Genomic DNA, 27,057 nt, shown 5'->3' with positions numbered 1-27,057 from the left:
GAAAACCCAGCCTCATTCATGACACTCAAACCAGACAGTCAATCCACAAGCATACCCAGGCTCACTCCTCCCCTCACATCAGCATGCTAAACACTCCATTCACCACCGGGGCAGACCCTCCCAGATCCTGGGAGCCAGGCTCACCAGCCAGCCTCGGCCAATCATACGCCAGGCACACATTCCACAAATATGCCAACTTCTAAAAGGGGGACTTCTACACTAGACACACATATACCGTTGCGCAGCATTCAATCTAACGAGTTCATACATACCAGACTTGACCCTGCACACCCTACGCATCGGGAACTACCGAGGACTCATCCATTCCCCATGTATTCCTATGGAAGGGTAGGTCACTCTCTCTTCACACGCACTCAGAGGGGGAATCACCATCCCCAGGTTACATATACCATAAAAACTTCAGGGGCGGACCTGCCAGACGGGCCAAGTCCAACACCTGCCTGTCTCTGTGTCACACAGACCCTCTATTGGCATGTGTGGTGGTGGAGGGCCCCTGTCTGTAGGTCTGTGTTCCACACACCCTCGGAGGTGGTCTGAGACTGTGAGGGGCGAGACCCTGCCTGTCACTGTGTCACACAGACCCTCTGGGCATGTCTGGTGGTGGAGGGCCCCTATCTGTAGGTCTGTCTCCACACACCCTCGGAGGCGGTCTGAGACTGTGAGGGGTGAGACCCTGCCTGTCTTTGTGTCACACAGACCATCAATTGGCATGTCTGGTGGTGGAGGGCCCCTGTCTATAGGTCTGTCTCCACACACCCTCGAAGGCGTGTGGTTCCGTGGTCCCGAATTGGGTTCGATAGTTTGGAAACCTGATTTATAAAGATTGTCGGAAATGGACGATCTTGGTGTCGGCAGACCGCAAATGACGAGTCTAACGTGTCTGAGTGTTTTTGTATGAATCGATATAGGAGAACACTCTGCATTTGAGGATTTAGTTTGAACCCTCGGGTTCCATTTTCTAAAACGGCAGCCATCTTGTATGGTTGCCCTAACATAGGCCCTATGATTGTGGCCGAGCGAGTCCTTGACACGTACGCCTTAGCTGACTTCTGGTTGACCTGGCCAAACTGACTCCTCGCCTGGGGCGAATCCTGCTGAGCCAGTTCCTTGGTTAGCAGCTGCACTGATAAAGATCAAAGAACAGGACGTGGTCCGATTTTATGGTCCACCGTTCCCACTCCTCTATCTCCTTTCCATCTGTTTCTGCCTTTCCTTTATGACATGTTCATCGATCTGGGTTGAAGGTTTTATGATGGGTTTGTCCGGCCTGATCAAACAGGAAACTATCATATGTGCGATTGTTTTTGGTGGGCTAGACAACGGAAAGTGGGATTAACTTTGACTGTCGTGATTCGCTACTTTTTGAAATGCTACATGCTCATTGGTTAGTTTTGTATGCACCGAATGTAAATTGCGATGTTGCCAGAAGCGTAATTTTCAGCATAAAAGACCGAGTTTCGTTCATTGAGATGGTGCAGTCTCTTTCGAACTACCCGTGTGTACTTCGTAGACCTCTGTCCCTGGTTGCAACCATTAAACTTTGGTCTTTGACGTCATCGAAAAGTATCCCGTGTCTCTGTTTGCCAAGACAGGGGAATCCGGGGTCTTTGGGTGTTGCCCTGACACCGCTGGGTTATTGTAATAGTATTGGTTCCGAGAAAACCCAGTACCTCAATTGGCGCCCAATGTGGGGCGACTTCAGCGGTACCGGTCCAAGCCAGAGGTTCGTGAGGAGCGTCGTGAGAAAATTCCAGAGGTTGGCCAGCCACTTCAGCGACCCCTGTATGTCGACGTGGTTCCGAAGGTCTTTGCTGCGAGGCTTCTCGCGTCCCGACGGCTACGAAGGACTGCTGCCCTGACTGTTGCCCTGTTTTGGAGCCTTAGACGTTTGTAGAGCGATACGATTGACGGGTATTCTGGTGACGCCTTCTACAACTCAGTTAAGTATAAAGGGAGCGTCTCCTAGTTCTTAGTTTGTTTTGTATCCTTTAGTGGATAGCTTTGATTTGGTATCTGCAGGCCCCAAAGCCAAGGGATTCGTGTATTCACAAGCTTATCGATTTTAGATTACCCTTGTTGTTTGAAGCTAGACTAGTGATCAAGATGCCTGGTTTTAGCAGTCTTAGGAATTTGTTTAGTTGTGGTACTATGAGGGATTCCCGGTTAGAGGATTTGTGTCCGGTTCCTCCGATCGGAACTCCTACATACGAGTTGTACGTGAAGCATGGAGTAGGTCCTATTAGTTATAATGAGGTTTGGATTAGATATACGAAGAATGACGGTGTCCTATAGTGGCCCCGTTATGGTAGTTTTGAGACAGAAGTCTTAGATAATCTCGAAGTGAAGTTGTTCAAGAAGAAAGCCCGTCCGGCATTGTTTGACTCTTTCCGCATGTTGGACAGGCCTCGTGGCCGGCCCGTCCCCTCCCCGCATGGCGGGTCGCGGACCCCTGCTCCTCCTGTTCCCCGGATAAGAACCACCCCTGCAACCCGCCGGGGCAATCCATGGCCCTTCCCCGACTGAACTCTGGCTCCTGAACACCACCGTATCGGCTGGCCCGGGTCCCTTCCAGAACCCCTGTCTCCGGCCCAGCTGCCATTTTGGACACTACACGACCAGGCCGCGTGGCCTCGGGTCGACCTCGGCCTCAGGCCCAGCCAGGCCCTGACATCGAGGCACCACCATCCGCCTAGGGGGTGAAGAGACCACTTGGCAGGTCAATGGGAGAAGGAGTGTCGATGGCTCCCCTCCGCCAGGTAACGATCGCCCCCAGCCTCCATGGGCGCTGGCTCCACCCCCCTGCTGGGTGTCTGGACTCCCTCATCCCGGACCTCCCGACCCCCAAGTGCGAGGGTCCGGACATCAAAGGGCGCCAGACCTATAACTGGGGCAGCTCCAGAGCAGGAAGGCAGTTGTATCCTGGAGTCGAGAGACACCGAGACAAACTCATCCTTGGAGGCCTGCTGCGCTGCCGCGGCTCCTCTTCGTGAACCACCTTTGAAGGCCTGCTGGCGCTGCCGCGGCTCATCCTCGTCGTGAATCATCTGCAAGGCCTGCTGGCGCTGTCGCGGCCCTCCTCGTCGTGAACCATCTTCAGGGCCTGCTGGCGCTGCCGCGGCCCTCCTCGTCGTAAACCATCTTCAAGGCCTGCTGGCGCTGCCGCGACCCTCCTCGTCGTGAACCATCTTCAAAGCCTGCTGGCGCTGCTGCGGCCCTCCTCATCGTAAACCATCTACAAGGCCTGCTGGCGCTGCCACGGCCCCTCCTTGGGAACCCTCCAGCTTGAGGATTGTGAGCTCCACCTTTAGCTGCTTCTGTACCGGACCGGTACTCAGACTGTCCCGCTACCCTTTTCCCCAAAAGAGACTAGAATTGACGGGATCCGCGTATCCTGGTCCTGCTGTACCGCTCATCACCTTGCCTAAAGATATATATAAAAGTGTGCAGAACTTATCCTTGTGTGGTGTCCATCTGTGGGGGGGAAGTTACTTGTCTGTACGATTACCGGCGAGGGCCCTCACCAGGAGGCCTCTCCCCCTGTACTCGGCCGACCCTCCGGGTCCCCGTCTAACATTGGTGGCCAGCGGCGCGATCTGAGCCGACGCATAATCGTACAGAGAGTAACTCACCCCACGACTCACAGCCACCATGACGACAAAGGAGAGTGGAACAACAGAAAAATTTCAGATGGAAAAGCTGGAAGAGTACAGCCACAAAGAACTAAAGCAATTCTGCATAGAGCTGGGCATTGCTACCACGGGACTGAGCACGAAAGATGACCTCAAGCACGCCTTAGAATCTTGGGTGGAGACGGATACATCCCCACCAATCAAAGTCTCGAGACCACCGAAACAAGTACCACCCCTATGGACGAAAGAAGATCGGGCCTCTCGTCCGAAGATGTCAGAGAACGGGAGAAAAGCCGGCTCCACGAATTGGAGCTGGCTCGACTCCGCTTAGATGGAGAACTCAAATTGGCAGAACAAAAAATAACCCTCGAACACTTACGGCTCAGGGAAGAACGAGAAGAGAAAAAGAGCCAGAGGGAGCTGGAAGAAAAAAGACTAGCCTACGAGCATGAGCGCAACTTGAAGGAGCTAGAAATTCGACGGCAGAACAAAGACCTCGGAGTCTCCGGGCACCAGAGCCCCACTGCCACTACGGACCCTAAGGTCCACATCCCCAAGGACGTCGTCAGGGAATACTACCGGAACGACAATATCCAGCAATGGTTTAAAGCCTACGAGGTAGCAATGACCTCCCACCGAATACCACGGAGCGACTGGGGAGCTGGATTATGGGGAAAATTCATCAACGAAGGAAGAGACGCCCTGCTGCAACTCCCAGACCACCAGATGACATCCTACGACCACATGAAGGCCGCCCTCCTCACTCGCTATGAGCTCACGCCCGAGACGCACCGGCAGAGGTTTCGAGACTGCAAACGAATCCCTGGTACAACCTGGGTGGAGTACGTAAACTTTTTTAGCAGAGCCTTCGATGGATGGATCAAGGGCAGCCAGGTCACCACCTACGAGCAATTATTCGACCTTATTGTATGGGAGCACCTCTACAATAATTGCTTCGTCGAACTAAGACAGCACCTCCTTGATAGTAAGCTAACCAAACCTCGGAAACTCGCCATCGAAGCAGACAGATGGGAGAGCACCCGAGTCCCTCGGAGCTGGCCCCGCGAACAGAACAGAGCCTCCCAAGGGCCCCACCGCCCACGGCGGGGAGGAGGAGGCCAGGGTCGGGGCAGAGACACCGTCACGGTGCCCTCCACTAGCAACCCCCCGCCCCCGGCCGGAAGAGGAAGCCCTCCAACGCGACCAGGGTTCCGCTCCAACGTTACCTGCCACAAATGCCAGTGACCCGGCCACTACGCCAATGACCCCAACTGCCCGAAAAATCAGAGCCCCATGAACCGCCAGATCACCGCCGCCGCCCTGGGAGAAGAGCCGGGCCAAGAAGACGCCGAAGAGTACGGGCAGTACCAGCCCGAGTGGGAACCAGCCGCCATGTCCCTGGTCTGTCTAGGGGAGAGAGACATGGTCCCGCGGGTGCCCATCCCCGCCAACACGCAGAAATACAGCCAGTGGGTCACCATCAATGGACGCCGGGCGGAGGCCCTCCGTGACACAGGGGCCAGTGTGACCGCAGCCCGCTGCCATCTGGTGACCCCTGACCAGATCCTACCAAATGTACTTTGTCCAGTGCGGTCGGCAGACAACTCCGAAAGCCTGTGCCAGATGGCCCGCGTCCCCTTCGAGTGGGGAGGGGTGTCCGGCATGCTAAAAGTGACTGTCCGCGACGATGCCCCGGTGGACTGCCTTCTGGGGAACGACCTAGAGAGCTCCCCCTGGTCAGCCGTTGAGCGGAGGGAGCACCTGGGGATGCTTGGTCTCCCTGAATGGGTCTGTGTAACGACCCGATCCATGGCCGCCCGCGCCATCTCCAACCCAGAAGAACCGGAGTGGCCCGAACCTCCTCCGCCGATCGTCACAGAAGAAACCACCCCTGAGCCTGGTCCTTCAGGGTCCATCAACGAAGAACCTGTCCAACTCCGAGACCTCCCGGAGCTGGCCCAGTGGCGCCAAGAAGGTGGCCCCACTCAGGAACAGTTCCGCCAGGAACAAAGAGCGTGTCCCTCCCTCGAGGGACTCTGACAACGAGCCATAGCCCAGAGTACAGGGGATGCCTCGGGGGCCCACTGGATCTACTGGGACAACGAGCTGCTCTACAGTGAGCAAAAGATTGCCGAGCGGGGAGCCAGCCGGGTGCTGGTGGTCCCCCTCCGATTCAGAGACTTCCTATTGAACTTGGCCCACGATGTGCCTCTTGCCGGGCACCTGGGGCAGGACAAGACGTACAGCCGCCTGGTGACCCACTTCTACTGGCCGAAGATGCGGAACGATGTAGCGAACCACTGCCGGGCCTGCCCCACCTGCCAGGCCAGCGGGAAGAGCGGCCGAAAACTAAAAGTCCCCCTGCAACCCTTTCCCACCGTCACCACCCCCTTTGAGCGGGTGGGAATACACATTGTGGGGCCCCTGGAGCCCCGGACAGCACAGGGACACCGGTTCATCCTTGTCCTGGTGGACCATGCCATCCGCTATGCCGAGGCCATACCTCTCCGGACCGTGACGGCGCCCGTGGTGGGCCGAGCCCTGATGGGGATCTTCTCGCGGGTGGGCTTCCCCAGAGAAGTCGTCAGTGACAGGGGCACGAACTTTATCTCCAGGTACATGAAGTCCCTATGGCAACAGTGCGGGGTCACCTACAAATTCACAACCCCCTATCACCCGCAAGGGAACGGACTAGTAGAACGATTTAACCGCACTCTCAAGGGGATGATCATGGGCCTGGAAGAACCCCTACGTCGCCAATGGGACGTGCTGCTCCCGTGCCTCCTGTTCGCTTACAGGGAGGTCCCCCAGAAATCCCTGGGCTTCAGTCCGTTCGAACTCTTGTATGGACACCCCGTCCGGGGCCCCCTCAGCCTGGTCAAAGAAGGGTGGGAGGTGGCCCCTCAGAAGACTCCCCCTGACGTATACAAGTACCTCTTGACCCTCCGTAACCAGACCCGGCGGTTCAGGGAACTTGCCAAGCCAACCTCGAAGCCAGCCAAGAAGACATGAAGCGCTGGTATGATCAGCATGCCTCCTCCATCGAGTTCGAGCCGGAACAACAGGTCTGGGTGATGTCCCCGGTTGAACCTTGCGCCCTCCAGGACAAATGGACGGGACCCTTCAAAGTGGTGGAGCGCAAGGGCCCCGTCACCTACCTGGTAGACATGAAGTCACCCCGAAACCCCCTACGTGTCCTCCACGCCAATAAACTCAAGCCCCACTTTGTGCGCTCTGAACTTAGCCTCCTGATGGCTACCGACAGTGGGGCTGAAGAAGACTCCGAGCCCCTCCCCGATCTCCTGAAAACGCTCGAGAAAGACGGCTCCGTGGAGGGAGTCCACCTCTCCGATGCCCTGTCCCCAGCGCAACGCCAAGACTGCCAAGAACTGCTACTCCAATTTGCCGACCTGTTCTCCCTCATCCCTGGGGTCACCCCCTGGTGCCTCCACGACGTGGACACCGGGGATAGCCCCCTATCCGACACAGGGCTTACAGGGTGCCTGATCGAGTACGCGCCTGCATCCAGTCGGAAGTCTCCAAGATGCTAGCTCTGGGAGTGATCGAGCCGTCCGACAGCCGCTGGGCCAGCCCGGTCGTGCTGGTCCCCAAGGCCGCCGCCCCGGGCGTCGCCCCCGAGCTCAGGTTCTGTGTAGACTATCGGGGTCTGAACGCCGTCACCAGGACCGACGCTCATCCCATCCCACGGGCTGATGAACTGATCGACCGCATGGGGGCCGCCCGCTACCTGAGCATCTTCGATTTGACAGCGGGCTACTGGCAGATCGGCCTCACCGCTGGTGCCCAGGAGCGATCCGCCTTCTCCACCCCGGATGGCCACTACCCCTTCAAGGTGATGCCATTAGGAATGAAAAACGCACCCGCCACCTTCCAGAGACTAGTGAACAAAGTCTTGGCGGGTCTGGAGGAATTCAGCGCCGCCTATCTGGACGATATTGCTGTGTACAGCCGCCACTGGGCAGAACACCTCCACCACCTCCGGGAGGTCCTGAACGCCATCCGGGAGGCCGGGCTAACCATCAAGGCCAGCAAGTGCCAGATCGGCCAAGGGTCCGTGACCTACCTGGGGCACCAGGTGGGAAGTGGCCTGGTGGCCCCCCTCCAGCTCAAGATTGCCGCCATCCAGGCCTGGGAGCCCCCGGTCACCCAGTCAGAGGTCCGAGCCTTCTTGGGGCTCACCGGGTACTACCGGCGCTTCGTAAAAGACTATGGCAGCATTGTGGGGCCCCTCACAGAACTCACGTCCAAAAAGAACCCCAAGAAAGTCAACTGGACTCCTGAATGTCAGGCGGCCTTTGAGAACCTGAAGTCCGCCATGTGCACCGCCCCCGTGCTCCAAGCCCCCAACTACAGCCGGGAATTCATAGTACAGACGGACGCCTCAGATCATGGCGTGGGGGCCGTCCTCTCCCAACTCAACACCGAGGGAGTCGATCAGCCAGTGGCCTTCATCAGCCGACGCCTGCTGGCCCGAGAACAGCGCTGGAGCACCATTGAGCGGGAAGCCTTCGCCGTAGTTTGGGCCCTCAAGAAGCTCCGGCCCTACCTCTTCGGTACCCACTTCCGGGTGCAAACAGATCATCGACCCCTGCAATGGCTGATGCAGATGCGGGGAGAAAACCCGAAGCTGTTGCGTTGGTCCATCTCCCTGCAGGGGATGGATTTCACTGTGGAGCATCGCCCCGGCCAAGACCACGCCAACGCAGACGGCCTGTCCCGCTTCTTCCGCCTCGGCGAGGAGAGTACCCAAGAGGATGGGTGACTCTCCCTGCCTTCAGCTGGGGGGGACGCATGTTGGACAGGCCTCGTGGCCGGCCCATCCCCTCCCCGCATGGCGGGTCGCGGACCCCTGCTCCTCCTGTTCCCCGGACAAGAACCACCCCTGCAACCCGCCGGGGCAATCCATGGCCCTTCCCCAACGGAATCCTGGCTCCTGAACACCACCGTATCGGCTGGCCCGGGTCCCTTCCAGAACCCCTGTCTCCGGCCCAGCCGCCATTTTGGACACTACACGACCAGGCCGCGTGGCCTCGGGTCGACCTCGGCCTCGGGTCCAGCCAGGCCCCGACATCGAGGCACCACCATCTGCCCAGGGGGTGAAGAGACCACTTGGCAGGTCAATGGGAGAAGGAGTGTCGATGGCTCCCCTCCTCCAGGTGTCGATCGCCCCCAGCCTCCCTGGGCGCTGGCTCCACCCCCCTGCTGGGTGTCTGGACTCCCTCATCCCGGACCTCCCGACCCCCAAGTGCGAGGGTCCGGACATCAAAGGGCGCCAGACCTATAACTGGGGCAGCTCCAGAGAAGGAAGGCAGTTGTATCCTGGAGTCGAGAGACACCGAGACAAACTCATCCTTGGAGGCCTGCTGGCGCTGCTCCTCTTCGTGAACCACCTTTGAAGGCCTGCTGGCGCTGCCGCGGCCCTCCTCGTCGTGAACCATCTTCAAGGCCTGCTGGCGCTGCCGCGGCCCTCCTCGTCGTGAACCATCTTCAAGGCCTGCTGGCGCTGCAGCGGCCCTCCTTGTCGTAAACCATCTTCAAGGCCTGCTGGCGCTGCCGCGGCCCTCCTCGTCGTGAACCATCTTTAAAGCCTGCTGGCGCTGCCGCGGCCCTCCTCATCGTGAACCATCTACAAGGCCTGCTGGCGCTGCCGCGGCCCCTCCTTGCGAACCCTCCAGCTCGAGGATTGTGAGCTCCACCTTTAGCTGCTTCTGTACCGGACCGGTACTCAGACTGTCCCGCTACCCTTTTCCCCAAAAGAGACTAGAATTGACGGGATCCGCGTATCCTGGTCCTGCTGTACCACTCATCGCCTTGCCTAAAGATATATATAAAAGTGTGCAGAACTTATCCTTGTGTGGTGTCCATCTGTGGGGGGGAAGTTACTTGTCTGTACGATTACCGGAGAGGGCCCTCGCCGGAGGCCTCTCCCCCTGCCCTGTACTCGGCCGACCCTCCGGGTCCCCGTCTAACACCGCATATGGGGCAAAGAAGCCAAACAGAAAGAAATTAAGTTAGCGAAGAAGAATAGGAAGGGTATGTCAATGGTGCAAGCCGCCGTTGCATACAAAAATGATGAAGAAGAAAGAGACAGTGAGCAGATGCTTAGAGTGAGGAAGTTAGCGGTAGACAGATGCTACCCAGTCTTGCCAGCTAAAGAGCAGGAAGTTGAAAAGGATCTTGTGAAAGACCCTTTAATGTCGCATTTGCTAAATTCTCCACCACCCTATGTGCAGAATGCTACAGCTCCACCACAGCCTGTTGTGGCTGTGCAAGCTCCTATTGCTTTGCCTCCTGTTATTCCTCCACAGCCAGCTCCTCCGTTGGTTGATCCTTCTAATGCGCAGCCTTCTCAAGGGTTGCCCACTTTGCCTTCTGCTACTACTGCTGTTTCTATGCCTGTTCCGACTATGGATCCGACTACTACTGCTTCGTCTCCTCTTGTCCTTCCGACTGTTCCTTCTCCTAGACAGCGGTTGACCGCTGCCTTTTCTAATTTCTTAACTCCTATTTTGGGACAAATGAGTATGTCTCCTATGAATGAGCGTAGACAATTGCGTAGTCAACTGCCCGATACAGATGAGCGAGTGGTTCTAGACCATATGACACGTAGATGGGTGACGTATAAGTCCCAGTATGATCTAGAAGGTATTATGGATGTTTTCCGACAATGGGAAGCACCAAAGCAGCATTACGTTTTTGAGCTTATGTGTGCGTTCCTCCATGAACAATGGATGGATGAAGTGGGTAGAGTTCCTGTAGAATTATCCCAATTGCGTTCAGAATTTGCCAAAGGAACGATTGTGAGTCTACCCGATGTTGAGAAAGCGGTATCGGGGTTATTGTTGCTTCGTAGCGATGTTCCTATTGAACGGTTGTTTGAGCCAGATTCGTCAGTTAGGAGACAAGCGCGTCAATATCCGATGCGAGAGGTTCCTCCAGTATGGAGACCTGCTGATCCGGCTGCTCAGCCACCGACTATTGCGCACTTCCAACGTGTGTGGGTACATGTACCGTGGAAGCGTGCAGAAGTTCTAGCGCTTAAGCAGACATTACCAGATCCGCGAAAGAATCCGGCGGGATATTATAAAGAACTTGCGCAAACTGTGAGTTTGTGTGTCATGAATTTGGCAGATATAGATATGCTTTTTGGGAACGTTGTTCCACAGTCCATTTGGAATGTCATTCGTCATACAGATCATGATCTTGAATTGGGCGATTCGTAGGTGAATCTCGCTGCAGCAAATGATAGACAAGTGGGAGGTGCTAAGCCTGAAGATGTTATTACTGAACTTCCTGGTAGGATCATTACTTTCATGAAGACTTTAATGCCTGAAGTCCGTGTTAATTGGGACAAGTTGTCAGCTTGTAAGCAGAAGAAAGAAGAGTCTGTTTCAGACTTTTTCTCACGTTTCTAGGAAACGTTCGTTGATCATAGTGGTCAGGATATGGCTACTGAAGGTGGCCAGAGGTTGTTTGTCGATAAATTCGTGCACAATCTTCTTCCCGAGTTGTGTACTAAGTTGAAGGATTCCGAGAGTTCTTGGCCTGTTTCTACTTTGACGCAGATTCTTGCTACAGCTCAGTACTACGAGAATAGGCGTAAGGATGAGTTAGAGAAAGCGGATAAGAAGACTAAGGAATTGAAGACTAAAGTTCGTCTACAAGAAGCTTATCCACCTCGTGTTAGTAATCAGCGCGACTATCAGCAGCCTCAACAGTTTTTGAGGAACTCGCAAAGAGACGAGACTCCTCAACAACAGCGTATTCCCTATGGGCCTAATCAGTGTGCATATGGTAGAGAAGAGGGTCATTACAAGAATAGTTGTCCGGTTCTGTTGCAATGTGCAAATAGTGCTCCTGGCGTTAGAGGTCGAGGTGCTCAACAAGTGCCTTGAGGTAGAGGGCGCGGACAGAATGCGCGCCCTTTGCCTCCACAGAATTCAATGAACAGTTTTGATCAACAACAGACTTCTTCCGGTAGATCTACACAGTACTACGTAGATGATTACTATGTTGAAGGCGATGGAGAGCAAGTTAATGATTATTAGGACAGCCATGGACAAAGAGAGGGAGTTGTTTCAGTTCCGGTAGATCAGAGTGGACCTTACGTGGAAGTGATTGCATCAGGTGTGTCAGAGCCTTTTCTGCTAGACACTGGTGCTACGAAGAGTTCTATTATGCATTCGAAACTCCCTGGCGCACCTTTGTCTGGCTTCAATAATGTTTCTATAGGTTTTTCTGGCGCCCGCGTTATGAATCCGATTTCCGTTCCATTGCCTCTTTCTGTTGGTCCTCGTAGGTTTGAAGCACCCCTTCTTTTGACAACAGGTTGTAATGAGAACTTACTAGGCCTTGACTTGTTGAAGCGATTGTATGCGACTTTGTATTGTTCACCGTCTGGAGTACAACTTACCTTAGGTGAGAATGTGATTTCTCCGATATATGTGTCGAAAGATTGTCTTCCACCGGAATTGTCTTCGCTACCAGATTCCTTGTGGGCTACGGGTCCAAATGATGTGGGCCTGTTGGATATTCCTCCATATGTTGTGACGTTGAAGGCGAATGCTCAGTTACCACGCATTCCGCAATATCGTATTTCAAGCGATGGTGAACGAGTGCTTTTAGCGATCATTTATGATTTGATTGATAAAGGTGTTATTGAAGAGACTCGAGGTAATGTGTGCAATAGTCCGGTTTTGCCTGTTCTAAAGAGGACTGATTCTTTACAGCCTCCTGTGTATAGGTTTGTTATCGACCTCCGTGAAGTGAATAAGATCGTTGTTCCACAATTCCCTGTTGTACCCGATATTACTGCATTACTGACACTGATTCCGGCTTCTGCTACCTGGTTTTCGGTGATTGATTTGAAGAATGCTTTCTTCAGCATCCCGATTGCCATAGAGAGTAGAGATATCTTTGGATTCTCTTTAGGAGGACGAAGTTTCCGCTTTAAGCGCGCTCCTCAAGGTTATTGAGCGAGTCCATCCATATACAGTCAAGCTCTGAAGACGCAACTTGACTTGTTGCCATTACCTGACGGTGCGGCACTTATTCAGTTTGTTGATGATTTGTTGGTCGCTGCTGATACCGAAGACATATGTAAGGATGCCACTGTGTCCTTGTTATCTCATTTGTCTGAATGCCATCACAAAGTCTCTCTTTCCAAACTGCAATTCTGTCACCAAGAAGTTACCTACTTAGGTCACCTCTTATCGAAGGAGGGAAGGAAACTGACCCCAGAAAGAATCCAGACTATTGCGAAAATGAGTGTCCCTACGACACAGAGAGAAGTACGTGCGTTTTTGGGTATCACGTCGTACTGCAGACAGTGGATCCAAAATTTTTCCCTTTTAGCGAAACCTTTGATAGCCCTTACGTTTAAGGATACTCCACATCCTATTCCTTGGACTGACGAATGTCAAAAGAGCTTTTCTGAATTACGTGATGCGTTGTGTTCGACTCCTGTGTTGGGTACTCCCGACTACAGCAAGCCTTTCACATTGTATGTCCATGAGAGAGAGGGATGTGCATTGTCGGTTTTGACTCAACAATTTGGCGAGAAGCAACGCCAATGTGCGTACTTTTTGTCGACTTTAGATCCTGTAGCCAGAGCGTTGCGGAGTTGCTTGAGAGCAACTGCAGCAGCGGCTGTTTCGATTCGACAATCTGCTGGTTTGGTTATGGATAACACACTAGTGGTTATGGTTCCACATGCAGTGGATACCTTGTTGAATCGGACGAAGACACAGCACTTGACTAGTGCTCGGTTGTCGGGGTATGAGCTTACGTTGTTAGCAAGCCATGTGCACATCAAGAGGTGCAATACCCTTAATCCAGCTATGTTGTTGCCAATTTCGCTTGAGACAGACGATGATAGTGAAGAGCAACACAATTGTTTTTTGAGAACTGAAGAAGAAACGAAAGGGAGGATAGATCTGAAAGATACTCCTCTCCCTGATTGCAACGATGCCTTGTGGGTTGACGGCTCGTGTTTTAAATTGCCAAATGGTGATACTACTGTAGCATATGCGGTGACGACTTTACATACAGTTGTCGAAGCTGCCCGCATTCCCTATAATTCTGCTCAAGCGGCAGAACTAATCGCACTTACGAGAGCATGTGTGTTGGCGAAAGGGAAAAGAGTGAATGTATATACTGATAGTCAGTATGCATTTGGAGTGGTCCATAGTTTTGGACGATTGTGGCGTGAACGTGGATTTTTGACATCACATGGGACGAAAATCCAGCATGGGCAACTGGTGAATGAACTTCTGGAATCTCTTACGCTACCTTTGCAAATAGAGATTGTGAAATGTAGTGCCCATAAGAAGATCACAGATGATGTTGGTCGTGGTAATGCGTTTGCGGATGAGGTTGCGAAAGAAACTGCTAGAAATGTAACGAGTCGATTGTATGTTGTGGGTCCAGCGAGATGGGTTCCAGAGAAAGGCATGTGCGAAGACACCATTGAGAGTGTGAAGATTATTCAGAGTGAAGCTTCGGAGAAAGAGTTGGATGAATGGAGAGAGAGTAAGGGTAGGTTGGATTCGAATGGTTGTTGGACTGACTTGTCCGAACATCAAAGATGGTTGCTGCCGAGTGCATATGTGCTTCCAGTTGTTACAATGGCACATGGATTGGCACATATTAGTGTGAAAGTGATTTGCAAGTTGTTGGCTCTGATTTGGCAGAATGCAGGAATACCCAAATGTGCAGAGAACTTGGTTAAGAATTGCATGGTGTGTTTGATGCATAATCCTGGTAAGGGAACTCCAACACCAGCTGGTCATTTTGCTCCTCCAACAAAACACTACGGTGGAGGGGGACCTAGGGGAAGTTTAAAGACCAGGCTCTGGGTACTATCCCCAATAGAAGTAATAAACAACACAGGTACCAGAGGGTCTCAGATAAATGTGCCCACAAAATAAAGGAAACCAACCGAGAACTCACCCTTACTCACAGGTTATGTCACAGAGAGCTCTCCATGGATGAGGAAAAATACCCATCAGTCACCATTCGGATCCCCCCTTCATCATTTGGGATTTTATCCGTACCACCCGTCAGAGGTTACTAGTACTCTCCTCAGAGGTCAACCCGGTGGTAGGGGGTATCCTCAATGAGTAAAAGAGACGACAGTGTGGTGTACCACTCGATGTAGGTGAGTGGCAGAAAAAGTGGGACTGGGGTGTGCAGTGCAAAAGAAGGTGTGAAAAGAAAGAAACCAAGAAAAAGGTGTGTTTAAAATTGGTTTAGAAAAAGCACTAGATAATGATTTATTCCAGGTGTGCTTAACATACCAATGTTAAAAACAGTGCACCCGCCAACTGTCTGTTTATGTAGACTGCCTCAGGTCAATATGGTCGACTAGTTTCAGCAATTAAAGGACTATTTTTGTCCTTGCTTTCATCAGGACCAGAAATAAAACAAATGCTACTACACCAGGTGAAGAAGTTAATCAGAAGCAAAAAGTGACACCAAAGAAACAAACAAGTGCACATGGTCACCTGAATGCTCCGGGTGCCCTTACAGTCTGTGCAAGTCACTGTGGAAAGAAAAATGAGGAGGTATAGCTCTCAATAGTAAGTGGGCCAGACAGTAAAACCATCAAGTCTGATTTAAACTAGAACACATCAAGTGTTATTCAGAAAAAGCACTATCTTAGTGCAAACACATATTAGATACATTTGGAGAAAGATTTTTAATGCCAAATGTTAGTGAGCTCTTACCTCAATCTGTAAGGTTGGCTGGCCTCACCCCACCTGGCAGAGGCTCAGGGGAAAATGAAGCACCGCTCTAGAAAACATGTAGGACACATATTAAAACATAAAATGCACGTGACAGAACAAGGCTCCTCTCACAACCATATGCCGAAAATACATGGTCCTGTAAACCAATACAAGTGGTGTCATGTTCAGGAGAGAAACTCCATTTGAGTAAGTACCCATGGAGGAGAAAGGCGATTGAGCGTGAGGGCTCACCTTACCTAACCGTCGGTACTCCTGGCCGGCGTCCTGGCCGTCTGGGGAGGTACCGACAGCTGGCGAGGAATTGTAGATAAGCCCTGCACCCATTGGGTAGGAAGTCACGTGGGGCGTCTCACTCGCGTCTCTAGATAGGCGTAGACGCCTGTGTAGTTTTTCAGCCACTCACTGCTCGGCAGGAAAGGTTCGAACGGAGTCAGTGAGAACAGCTGCAAGCAGGCGGAAGGCTGTGTGGAACCCGCGCTACTATTGGACGCGCGGTTACGTGACGCGTTCACAGCGCGTGTTGCAATTGGACCGAGTGCGTGTTAGAGCTGCACTCCTATTGGCTCATGTGGGGTCTGCCTAAGTAGTCAGGGCGACGAGGATAAATATAAATAAAACGACGAGGGTAAACATGGAAGGGGTTTAAACACGTCCTAATAGTATTTGGACTGTAACTGCTAAAATAGCGAGTGTGAGAGACATGCATGAGGAGCGCTGGTGATTTAAAAGCGCTGTCAAGCAAACAGTGTGGAATGCAAAGTGCACTCACGGGGAGTATAATTTGGATTTTATAACTCCTAGTAAGGACATGAAAGTTGCACCAGAAGCAGAGCAAGGCTAAAATGAAGTGCCACCCGCCAGCCCAGTGATCAAAAGCCGGATAATACATAACACATGATGGTGGTTCACCCACTTAGTGAAAGGGCTTGGAGCATGGTGAAACTATCTCGTAGAGTCATGTGTATCTATCTCCCTCATGCTATGAATAAGGCAAACAGTATTATACTGTGGTTCAGGTGGCACAGTATAGAAAAAGGCTGAAGTGAGACGATGGTGCTGTTGTTACAAAGACGACCATGGAATGTCGTCATTCAGACCCTCTTTGTGTGTTTTCAATTTGAGGACCCATCTTTGTTCTTTTTTCATTAGATAGCTGGCCACATCTGTGGTGTGTGCGGGTATGAATGGTTGTTCAAGAACAGTCCATTGGAATTCTGTGGCTAGGTGTTTGGCTTCCAAGAAATGGGCAGTAAGTTTGGGGGCTTGTCTTGCACAACGGATCGTGCTCTTGTGCTCAGATATCCGTATGCGGACCTTGCGTGTTGTCATGCCCACATATTTGTAACCACAAGGACAAGTGATAAGGTAGATCACGTGGTCACTATTACAATTAGTGAACTTTACTTGCTTCCATGGTCTTGTGGTTCCAATGTCAATTTCCAATGATTTCTTGGTCTGTGCGCAGACCTGGCAATTGCCACAAGGATGATGCCCCTGAACAGGGGGAAGGTTCCACAGTGTGCCCACAGTTCTGGGCATCTCCTCACGTGGCCTGGTATGCACCAGTCTGTCCCTCAGATTTGGGCCCCTCTTAAAGGAGATCAGGGGGCGGGGAAGGGTGAGGTGCCCAGAGTTCAATATAGACCAATGCTTCTTGACCGCACTCTGAATGTTGTTTGAAAGACTACCAAATGTGTGGACAAAGGTGAGACGGTCTAGGTCCGGCTTGGGAGGTCTTGGTTCCAGTAGGGCTGCCCGGTTGTTGTTCATAGCCCTTTTCATGGACCTCTTCACAAGTTTAGGAGGATATTTTCGAGCCACAAGTTGCCTACTTAAATCATTAGAGTGTTTTTCTAAAGCTGTCCTCGTGGAACAGTTCCTCTGTACCCGTAGAAATTGGCTAAATGGGAGGCTCTCCCTTAGTGCACGTGGGTGGTTGCTATCAAATAACAGCAGGGAGTTCCTTGCGGTTGGCTTCCTGTAAAGCTCTGATTGTAGGCCATCTGGTCCTGCTGTTATCAGAAGATCAAGGAATGCCAGTTGTAATTGACCGATCTCAATGGTAAATTTAAGGTGATTATTTCTGCTGTTCAGCCACTCCAAGAATTCTAAGCAGCTCTCACTCGACCCACGCCACACAACAAAGACGTCGTCGATGTACCTTTTCCAGGTTTTTAATTTGTCAATAAATGGATTAGTCTGGTTTAGTACATGGTTTTGTTCGAACGAGTGAACATACAGATTCGCCAGGCTGGGGGCGTAAACGCTCCCCATGCTGGTCCCTGAGGTTTGAAGATAAACCTGGTCCTCGAATCGAAAAAAGTTTTGTTTCATGGCCAGTGTGGCACAGGCCATTATGAATGAGACAGGAGTAATGCTGGTAAGTTCTCTGGACTCAAGAAGTTGATGTATCACGTCCAGTGTCTCGTCCTGCGGGATGGAGGTGTAGAGTGCCTCAACATCAAATGAAACTAGGAGGTCAGTATCTCTATCAAACTCGATGTTGGGTATCAATCTGAGAAGGTCGGTGGTATCCTTTAGGTAAGTGTACATTTCCTGCACCATGGGTCTCAAGAAATGATCCACAAAAGTGGAGAGGGGTTCAAGGGCTGACCCTATCCCGGAAATGATGGGACGTCCTGGGGGCGGTCGTTGCTCCTTGTGAACCTTGGGTAAGGTATAGAAGTAAGGCATCTTGGGGTGCTCAGTGCAGAGGTACCTGGCTTCAGCTGGGGTGATCCATCCCTCTGTGGACGCTTCCTCCACCATTGTTTTGATGTTTGATTTCAGCTCATCCGTCGGGTCATAGTTCAGCGGGGCGTAAGATTGTCTCATATTCAGTTGTCTGAGGCACTCTGTTCTGTACACTTGTGTGTCCATTATAACAATCGATCCGCCCTTATCGGCTGGCTTTATTGTTAAGTTCTTATTATCAGTCAAGGACTTAAGTGCTAAATGAAGAGATTTAGGCAAGTTGTGAAAAACTCTATGGTTGGTGCTGAAGAGGTCATCCATTTCTTTCTCTAAAGCCTGCTCATAGGCCAGTACCTGGGGAGGCATAAGATGGGTGGGAGGAGTGAAAGTGGACTTACACTTTAGTCCAGTATTGACATCTTCTTCACTCTGTGTGCTCCCTTCCTTGTCCGCGAAGAAGAAGTGTAATCTAATTTTCCTTAGAAACCTGGCTAGTTCTAGCCGGGTTTCAAACTCATCATTATAATGAGTAGGCACAAAGCCCAAACCTTTGTTTAAGGCCTCCTCCTCTTCTTGGGTCAGAACATAACTGCTCAAGTTGATGACTATACTGGTGCTGCACTGTTCTGTCCGGTCTCCTTGTTTTTGGATGTGAGTAAGGGTGAGTTCTCGGTTGGTTTCCTTTATTTTGTGGGCACATTTATCTGAGACCCTCTGGTACCTGTGTTGTTTATTAGTTCTATTGGGGATAGTACCCAGAGCCTGGTCTTTAAACTTCCCCTAGGTCCCCCTCCACCGTAGTGTTTTGTTGTTCAGTGCAGTTTTTTAACTGCGGACCTTATACCTCCTACGAATTAATCTTATCGTAGTAGTGGCTCATCACACTTATGTGATTTGAGCCTTTTTTGCCACTCTAGATCATTCTTTGCACGTTTGACGGGACATCTCCTCCCACCATGGCAGAGAACCATGGTTTATCTTTTTCCGACGCTGACCTCCTAGCAGCACTGGCTGATCACCCTGACCTAACAGAGTCTTCCGGGTCTACAGTCACTGCGAGTGAGGACGACTGGGGTAAACTGTTAATCTTAAAGAAATCACAATCTAGGACAGCCACGCATGGTACAATCATGGCTCAATACCTACGAAATGACTATGCACCTACCGGTCTAATAGTAACTAATACACCGAGACTGTTTCTAAATGATAGAGAGTTTTTAAAAAACTGGGCTTTGATCGCTTGGAGGTGCACCAGAGACTGGCTGATTTTGATCATCCAAACTTCCAAACGCATAGCTGACACTATGCTTATAGAAATTCAAATCCTAGAGTCCAAAATCAAAACCACAATTGCTCCTAAGGTCTTTAGCAAAAACTTAGATGATACGAATAAAAACAACAGAGACTTTAGAGAGCATACACTTTCAGTTAAGATGGATAAATTCAAGAAAGATCTTGACAAATTCCAGTTCGAGAAACTTTATCCGTACTCTAGTGATACTTACACTCCTCCAGACTTTGGTAGCAATGCCCGTAGGAAGGGATCATCCTATAGTACATCCAGCTCCGGCGATAATTCGTCAGGCAGTGACACTGGCAGTGATAACTCTTACTCACGAGGCCGAGGCCAAGGCAAAAGGAACTTTAGAAACAACTGGAGGGGCAACCAACAACAACAATGGTGGTCACCCCATCCCTGGCAGTTTGGTGGCATGCACCCTTTCTTCCCACCACAACAACCAGGCCCGTTCCACCAGCCTATGGGTCCTAATATGCCAAACTTTCCCGGCAATTTTCAAGCGAATAACTTCAATGGGCAGCCTTTTTTAGGGTTTGGCCGGGGCAGATCTCGAGGCAGGAAGAGAGGGAACACACAGCCTCAAGTTCACTTCAGCCCCCCATCGACATCAACAGAAGGGAGGACACTGAGGAGCAACTCATCCAAAAACAAGGAGACCGGAATGAACAGTGCAGCACCAGTATAGTCATCAACTTGAGCAGTTATGTTCTGACCCAAGAAGAGGAGGAGGCCTTAAACAAAGGTTTGGGCTTTGTGCCTACTCATTATAATGATGAGTTTGAAACCCGGCTAGAACTAGCCAGGTTTCTAAGGAAAATTAGATTACACTTCTTCTTCGTGGACAAGGAAGAGAGCACACAGAGTGAAGAAGATGTCAATACTGGACTAAAGTGTAAGTCCACTTTCACTCCTCCCACCCATCTTATGCCTCCCCAGGTACTGACCTATGAGCAGGCTTTAGAGAAAGAAATGGATGACCTCTTCAGCACCAACCATAGAGTTTTTCACAACTTGCCTAAATATCTTCATTTAGCACTTAAGTCCTTGACTGATAATAAGAACTTAACAATAAAGCCAGCCGATAAGGGCGGATCGATTGTTATAATGGACACACAAGTGTACAGAACAGAGTGCCTCAGACAACTGAATATGAGACAATCTTACGCCCCGCTGAACTATGACCCGACGGATGAGCTGAAATCAAACATCAAAACAATGGTGGAGGAAGCGTCCACAGAGGGATGGATCACCCCAGCTGAAGCCAGGTACCTCTGCACTGAGCACCCCAAGATGCCTTACTTCTATACCTTACCCAAGGTTCACAAGGAGCAACGACCGCCCCCAGGACGTCCCATCATTTCCGGGATAGGGTCAGCCCTTGAACCCCTCTCCACTTTTGTGGATCATTTCTTGAGACCCATGGTGCAGGAAATGCCCACTTACCTAAAGGATACCACCGACCTTCTCAGATTGATACCCAACATCGAGTTTGATAGAGATACTGACCTCCTAGTTTCATTTGATGTTGAGGCACTCTACACCTCCATCCCGCAGGCCGAGACACTGGAGGACGTGATACATCAACTTCTTGAGTCCAGAGAACTTACCAGCATTACTCCTGTCTCATTCATAATGGCCTGTGCCACACTGGCCATGAAACAAAACTTTTTTCGATTCGAGGACCAGGTTTATCTTCAAACCTCAGGGACCAGCATGGGGAGCGTTTACGCCCCCAGCCTGGCGAATCTGTATGTTCACTCGTTCGAACAAAACCATGTACTAAACCAGACTAATCCATTTATTGACAAATTAAAAACCTGGAAAAGGTACATCGACGACGTCTTTGTTGTGTGGCGTGGGTCGAGTGAGAGCTGCTTAGAATTCTTGGAGTGGCTGAACAGCAGAAATAATCACCTTAAATTTACCATTGAGATCGGTCAATTACAACTGGCATTCCTTGATGAAAATGAAATGAATGAAATGAAAAAAATATTTAATAAAGCGCACTGTGGCCAAGCGGCTTCCTGGCGCTAGGGACCTGTTCAGAGCTCACAACGGGAAACCAGGAGAACTAAGAGGGAAAAGCCTGAGAAAAAAGGAAAGTTTTAAGGGCCTTACGAAAGTGAGTGTAGATGGGAATGGAGCGAATAGAAAGTGGGAGGCTATTCCAGAACTGGGGGGCCAGGACAGAAAACCGAGTACCGCCAGTTCTGGATTTGCGAAAACGAGGGATGTGCAAGAGAGAGAGAGAGGAAGATCGAAGAGTGCGACTAGGGGCGTGAGAAGAGATGAGAGAAGTGATGAAAGAGGGAGCAGAACGGGAATGAGCTCGAAAAGCTAAGCAAGCCAGTTTGAAGAAGGATCTGAAACGGATAGGGAGCCAATGAAGAGATTTGAGAGCGGGAGTGATATGGGAGGATTTGGGGAGAGACAAAATGAGGCGAGCGGCCTGATTTTGTATGGCCTGGAGCCGGCGAGTTTCGTAAGCAGGTATGCCCACGTGGAGGCCATTCCCATAGTCGAGGCGGGAGATGATTAAAGCCGCGACTATGGTTTTGAGTGCGTCGGTGGAAAAGAAACGCGAGATTTTCCGGATGAGACGGAGGGACAGAAAACAGGAGGACACGACGGAACTGATCTGGTTGTGCATGGATAAGTCATGACTGACTTTAATACCAAGAGTGCGAACGGAGGATACAGGTGAGGGAGGGGGTCCAAAAGATGGGGGCCAGTGTGCAGGGGACCAAGGGTTAGAGGGACCACCAGTGAGGACAAGTTCCATTTTGTCAGGATTGAGCTTAAGATGATTAACGCTCATCCACTCGGAAATGAAAATTAAAGTGGAACAAAATTTAGGAAGAGAGTCGGGGGAAGAAGAGAGATCAAAGACGAGCTGGAGGTCGTCGGCGTAATTGTACACAGAGACCCCCAGCTCGAGAAGGGAAGAGATGAGAGGACAGATATAGAGATTGAAAAGGAGGGGGGAGAGGGAGGAACCTTGGGGAACACCACAAGAGACCGAGCGGGGAGGGGCAGAGAAACCGGAGAGGTGAACAGCCTGGGACCTATCCCGAAGGAAGGACGCGAGCCAAGAAAAGGCCGCGCCCCGAATGCCCGCTGCGCTGACACGGTCGAGAAGAATGGAGTGGTCAACCGTGTCAAACGCAGCGGACAAATCGAGGAGGACCAAGGCTTGGGGAAGGTTAGAATCGGCTTTCCCCTTGAGTTCATCCAGAACTGCAATGACCACTGCCTCCGTGGAGTGGCCCGGGCGGAAACCCGCCTGATGGGAAGCCAGGAGGCCATTCTCCTCGATATACGAGGAGAGGCAGGAGGTGACATGGGTCTCAAGGATCTTGCCGAGGTAGGGAAGAAGGGAAATGGGTCGAAAATTAGAGGGGAGAGAGGGATCCAGACCCGTTTTTTTTAAGATGGGGAGGACGATTGCAGATTTGAAAGATAAGGGGACGGAACCAATAGCCAAAGAAGAATTAAGTAGAGCAAGAGGGGGGGCAGGACAGTTGGTGAAGAGGGTTTTAAGGATGCGTGCAGGTGCACAATCCGCGGGAGAGCCAGACTTAACTTTGATCAGATATTTGAGAAATAAATCAGGTGAGATAGGAGGAAAGAGAGTAAAGGAGGACGGGGGAGGTGCGAAGGGACGGGTGCGGCTGGGTTGAGACACGGTAGGGATGTTAGCTTTGATCTTCACAATCTTGTCAATGAAAAAGTCATTGAGTGACAAACAGAGGGACTGAGAGGGAACCAGAGAAGGGGAGGAGCGTTCAGAAGTGGCAAGATTGTGAACCAGGGAGAAGATTTCACGAGGTTTATTGACGGAGAGAGCTACTTTCTCAGTGAAATAGGAAGTTTTGGCCGTTAAAATGGCTTTTTTATATTCGGTGAGAAGTTGTTTATATTTGGCGCGCAGAGAAGGACAGTACTTCCGTCTCCAGAGGCGTTTCGACCGTCTAAGGTCGAGTTTTAGCGCTTTGAGCTCTGGGGAGAACCATTTGTGCGCATCATAGGGGCGAACTGCTTTGATCTTTCTAAGCGGGGCCACTAGGTCACACGAAGAGGACAGCCATGTGCTGATGGCATAGGCCTGGGATTCAAGGGGGAGATCAGTTAGGTCCGGGGCGGATGAAGCCAAGGAACACGAAAGAGAATCAAGATCGGTCTTATTCCAGTTGCGGGCTAGAATGTTTTTGGGAAGGGGGGGCTTGTCAACCACACCCAGGTGAATAGAGAAGGAAATGATAAAGTGATCCGACCAAATACAAGGAGATATAGAAGGGGGTGAAGCGAGGGGACAAGAGGACCAAATTTGATCTAAAATGTGGCCTTGAACATGGGTGGCAGCTGTGACATGGGATGTGAAGTTCAAGCATTGGAGGGTAGCGGAGAAGTCTTTAGAAGAAGGATCTTCCCTAGGATCACCCGGCCAGAAATTAAAGTCGCCGAGGAGTAGGACGGAGGAATTATTGACCACCAAGGTGGCCAGAAGGTCCTGAAGGGAAGCTACAAAGGAGGGCATAGATTGAGGGGGACGATAGACGAGGACAACAGTGAGGGGGGCAGGAAGATTGAGAGAGCGGGCCACTAGGTAGTCCACATTAGGTATAGGGGGATGAGGAAGAAGTTGGAATTTGAGGGTCGACCGAATGATCATTGCCACACCTCCCCCAGCCTTGCCATCCGGGCGATCAGCTCGGAGGGCGTAGTAGGAATCGGGGAGAATGGCTAGAAGATCAGGAAGGGAGTCAGCTGTGAACCAGGTTTCGGTCAGGAAAAGAAAATCAGGGGAATCGGTGGTCAAGAGATTAAAGAGTGCTGTCTGGTGTTTGACTGCCGAACGGGTATTAAGTAAATGAGCAGAGGCTACAGTAGGAGCAGGGGAAGGACGGGAGACAGGGGGAGATTTAACAGATAAAGGAGTAGGGCTATGGGAGGCCCGTGTCAGGTGAGATGGGGGAGAGGTGAGGATACCAAAAGAGTCTAGATGATGCAGTAGGGAGAGTGAGGGAGGAGAAGTTACGGAGAGAGCAGTGAGTTGGGAGGAAGAGTAAACCAATGAAGGGGCAGAGTGGATGGTCCCTGGTCCCGGACCGTCGCGGACGGGCGCAGACGGGCTTAACTTAGGCGCAACTTCGGCGCGCCTTCGTCGTGCCCGCTGCGCCCGTCCGCTGCGCCGCGGGAAAAGAGGAGCCATAATATAGGGACACATGGGGAAGGAGGGTCAGGGGGGCGTGGCAGGAGGGGAGGAGCCAGAGAGCTGCAGCGCGGAGCCCAGACCCGCCCAAGATGGAGGAGCCGCCCGTCCCACTCCGAGAGTCAGGCAAGGAGGGGGCGGTCAGCGGAGGCGGTCTGGGTCGCGTACAGTAAGGGGCAGCCAGGAGGATCTGAGCGCTGGGTCCGAGGCGCTTGAAGGCAGGCAGTGCAGGTGAGCAAAGTTAAAAGATCAAGGAATTAAAATCCGCGTTGCTCCCGGAGAAGCCTCGGGAGATCTGAGGAAGAGCGTTGCTCCCGGAGAAGCCTCGGGAGATCTGACAACAGGTGTGAGCGTGCGAGCAGGTGAGTGCCTAAAGTGCTTGCCAGGAGGGGAGGAGCCAGAGAGCTGCAGCGCGGAGCCCAGACCCGCCCAAGATGGAGGAGCCGCCCGTCCCACTCCGAGAGTCAGGCAAGGAGGGGGCGGTCAGCGGAGGCGGTCTGGGTCGCGTACAGTAAGGGGCAGCCAGGAGGATCTGAGCGCTGGGTCCGAGGCGCTTGAAGGCAGGCAGTGCAGGTGAGCAAAGTTAAAAGATCAAGGAATTAAAATCCGCGTTGCTCCCGGAGAAGCCTCGGGAGATCTGAGGAAGAGCGTTGCTCCCGGAGAAGCCTCGGGAGATCTGACAACAGGTGTGAGCGTGCGAGCAGGTGAGTGCCTAAAGTGCTTGCCAGGAGGGGAGGAGCCAGAGAGCTGCAGTGCGGAGCCCAGACCCGCCCAAGATGGAGGAGCCGCCCGTCCCACTCCGAGAGTCAGGCAAGGAGGGGGCGGTCAGCGGAGGCGGTCTGGGTCGCGTACAGTAAGGGGCAGCCAGGAGGATCTGAGCGCTGGGTCCGAGGCGCTTGAAGGCAGGCAGTGCAGGTGAGCAAAGTTAAAAGATCAAGGAATTAAAATCCGCGTTGCTCCCGGAGAAGCCTCGGGAGATCTGAGGAAGAGCGTTGCTCCCGGAGAAGCCTCGGGAGATCTGACAACAGGTGTGAGCGTGCGAGCAGGTGAGTGCCTAAAGTGCTTGCCAGGAGGGGAGGAGCCAGAGAGCTGCAGCGCGGAGCCCAGACCCGCCCAAGATGGAGGAGCCGCCCGTCCCACTCCGAGAGTCAGGCAAGGAGGGGGCGGTCAGCGGAGGCGGTCTGGGTCGCGTACAGTAAGGGGCAGCCAGGAGGATCTGAGCGCTGGGTCCGAGGCGCTTGAAGGCAGGCAGTGCAGGTGAGCAAAGTTAAAAGATCAAGGAATTAAAATCCGCGTTGCTCCCGGAGAAGCCTCGGGAGATCTGAGGAAGAGCGTTGCTCCCGGAGAAGCCTCGGGAGATCTGACAACAGGTGTGAGCGTGCGAGCAGGTGAGTGCCTAAAGTGCTTGCCAGGAGGGGAGGAGCCAGAGAGCTGCAGCGCGGAGCCCAGACCCGCCCAAGATGGAGGAGCCGCCCGTCCCACTCCGAGAGTCAGGCAAGGAGGGGGCGGTCAGCGGAGACGGTCTGGGTCGCGTACAGTAAGGGGCAGCCAGGAGGATCTGAGCGCTGGGTCCGAGGCGCTTGAAGGCAGGCAGTGCAGGTGAGCAAAGTTAAAAGATCAAGGAATTAAAATCCGCGTTGCTCCCGGAGAAGCCTCGGGAGATCTGAGGAAGAGCGTTGCTCCCGGAGAAGCCTCGGGAGATCTGACAACAGGTGTGAGCGTGCGAGCAGGTGAGTGCCTAAAGTGCTTGCCAGGAGGGGAGGAGCCAGAGAGCTGCAGCGCGGAGCCCAGACCCGCCCAAGATGGAGGAGCCGCCCGTCCCACTCCGAGAGTCAGGCAAGGAGGGGGCGGTCAGCGGAGGCGGTCTGGGTCGCGTACAGTAAGGGGCAGCCAGGAGGATCTGAGCGCTGGGTCCGAGGCGCTTGAAGGCAGGCAGTGCAGGTGAGCAAAGTTAAAAGATCAAGGAATTAAAATCCGCGTTGCTCCCGGAGAAGCCTCGGGAGATCTGAGGAAGAGCGTTGCTCCCGGAGAAGCCTCGGGAGATCTGACAACAGGTGTGAGCGTGCGAGCAGGTGAGTGCCTAAAGTGCTTGCCAGGAGGGGAGGAGCCAGAGAGCTGCAGCGCGGAGCCCAGACCCGCCCAAGATGGAGGAGCCGCCCGTCCTACTCCGAGAGTCAGGCAAGGAGGGGGCGGTCAGCGGAGGCGGTCTGGGTCGCGTACAGTAAGGGGCAGCCAGGAGGATCTGAGCGCTGGGTCCGAGGCGCTTGAAGGCAGGCAGTGCAGGTGAGCAAAGTTAAAAGATCAAGGAATTAAAATCCGCGTTGCTCCCGGAGAAGCCTCGGGAGATCTGAGGAAGAGCGTTGCTCCCGGAGAAGCCTCGGGAGATCTGACAACAGGTAGTGATCTTCCTGATAACAGCAGGACCAGATGGCC

The sequence above is a fragment of the Lissotriton vulgaris genome, chromosome 12 (assembly GCF_964263255.1).
Source record: "Lissotriton vulgaris chromosome 12, aLisVul1.2, whole genome shotgun sequence".
NCBI classification, from domain to species: domain Eukaryota; kingdom Metazoa; phylum Chordata; class Amphibia; order Caudata; family Salamandridae; genus Lissotriton; species Lissotriton vulgaris.
Note: the sequence above shows the minus strand (reverse complement) of the source record.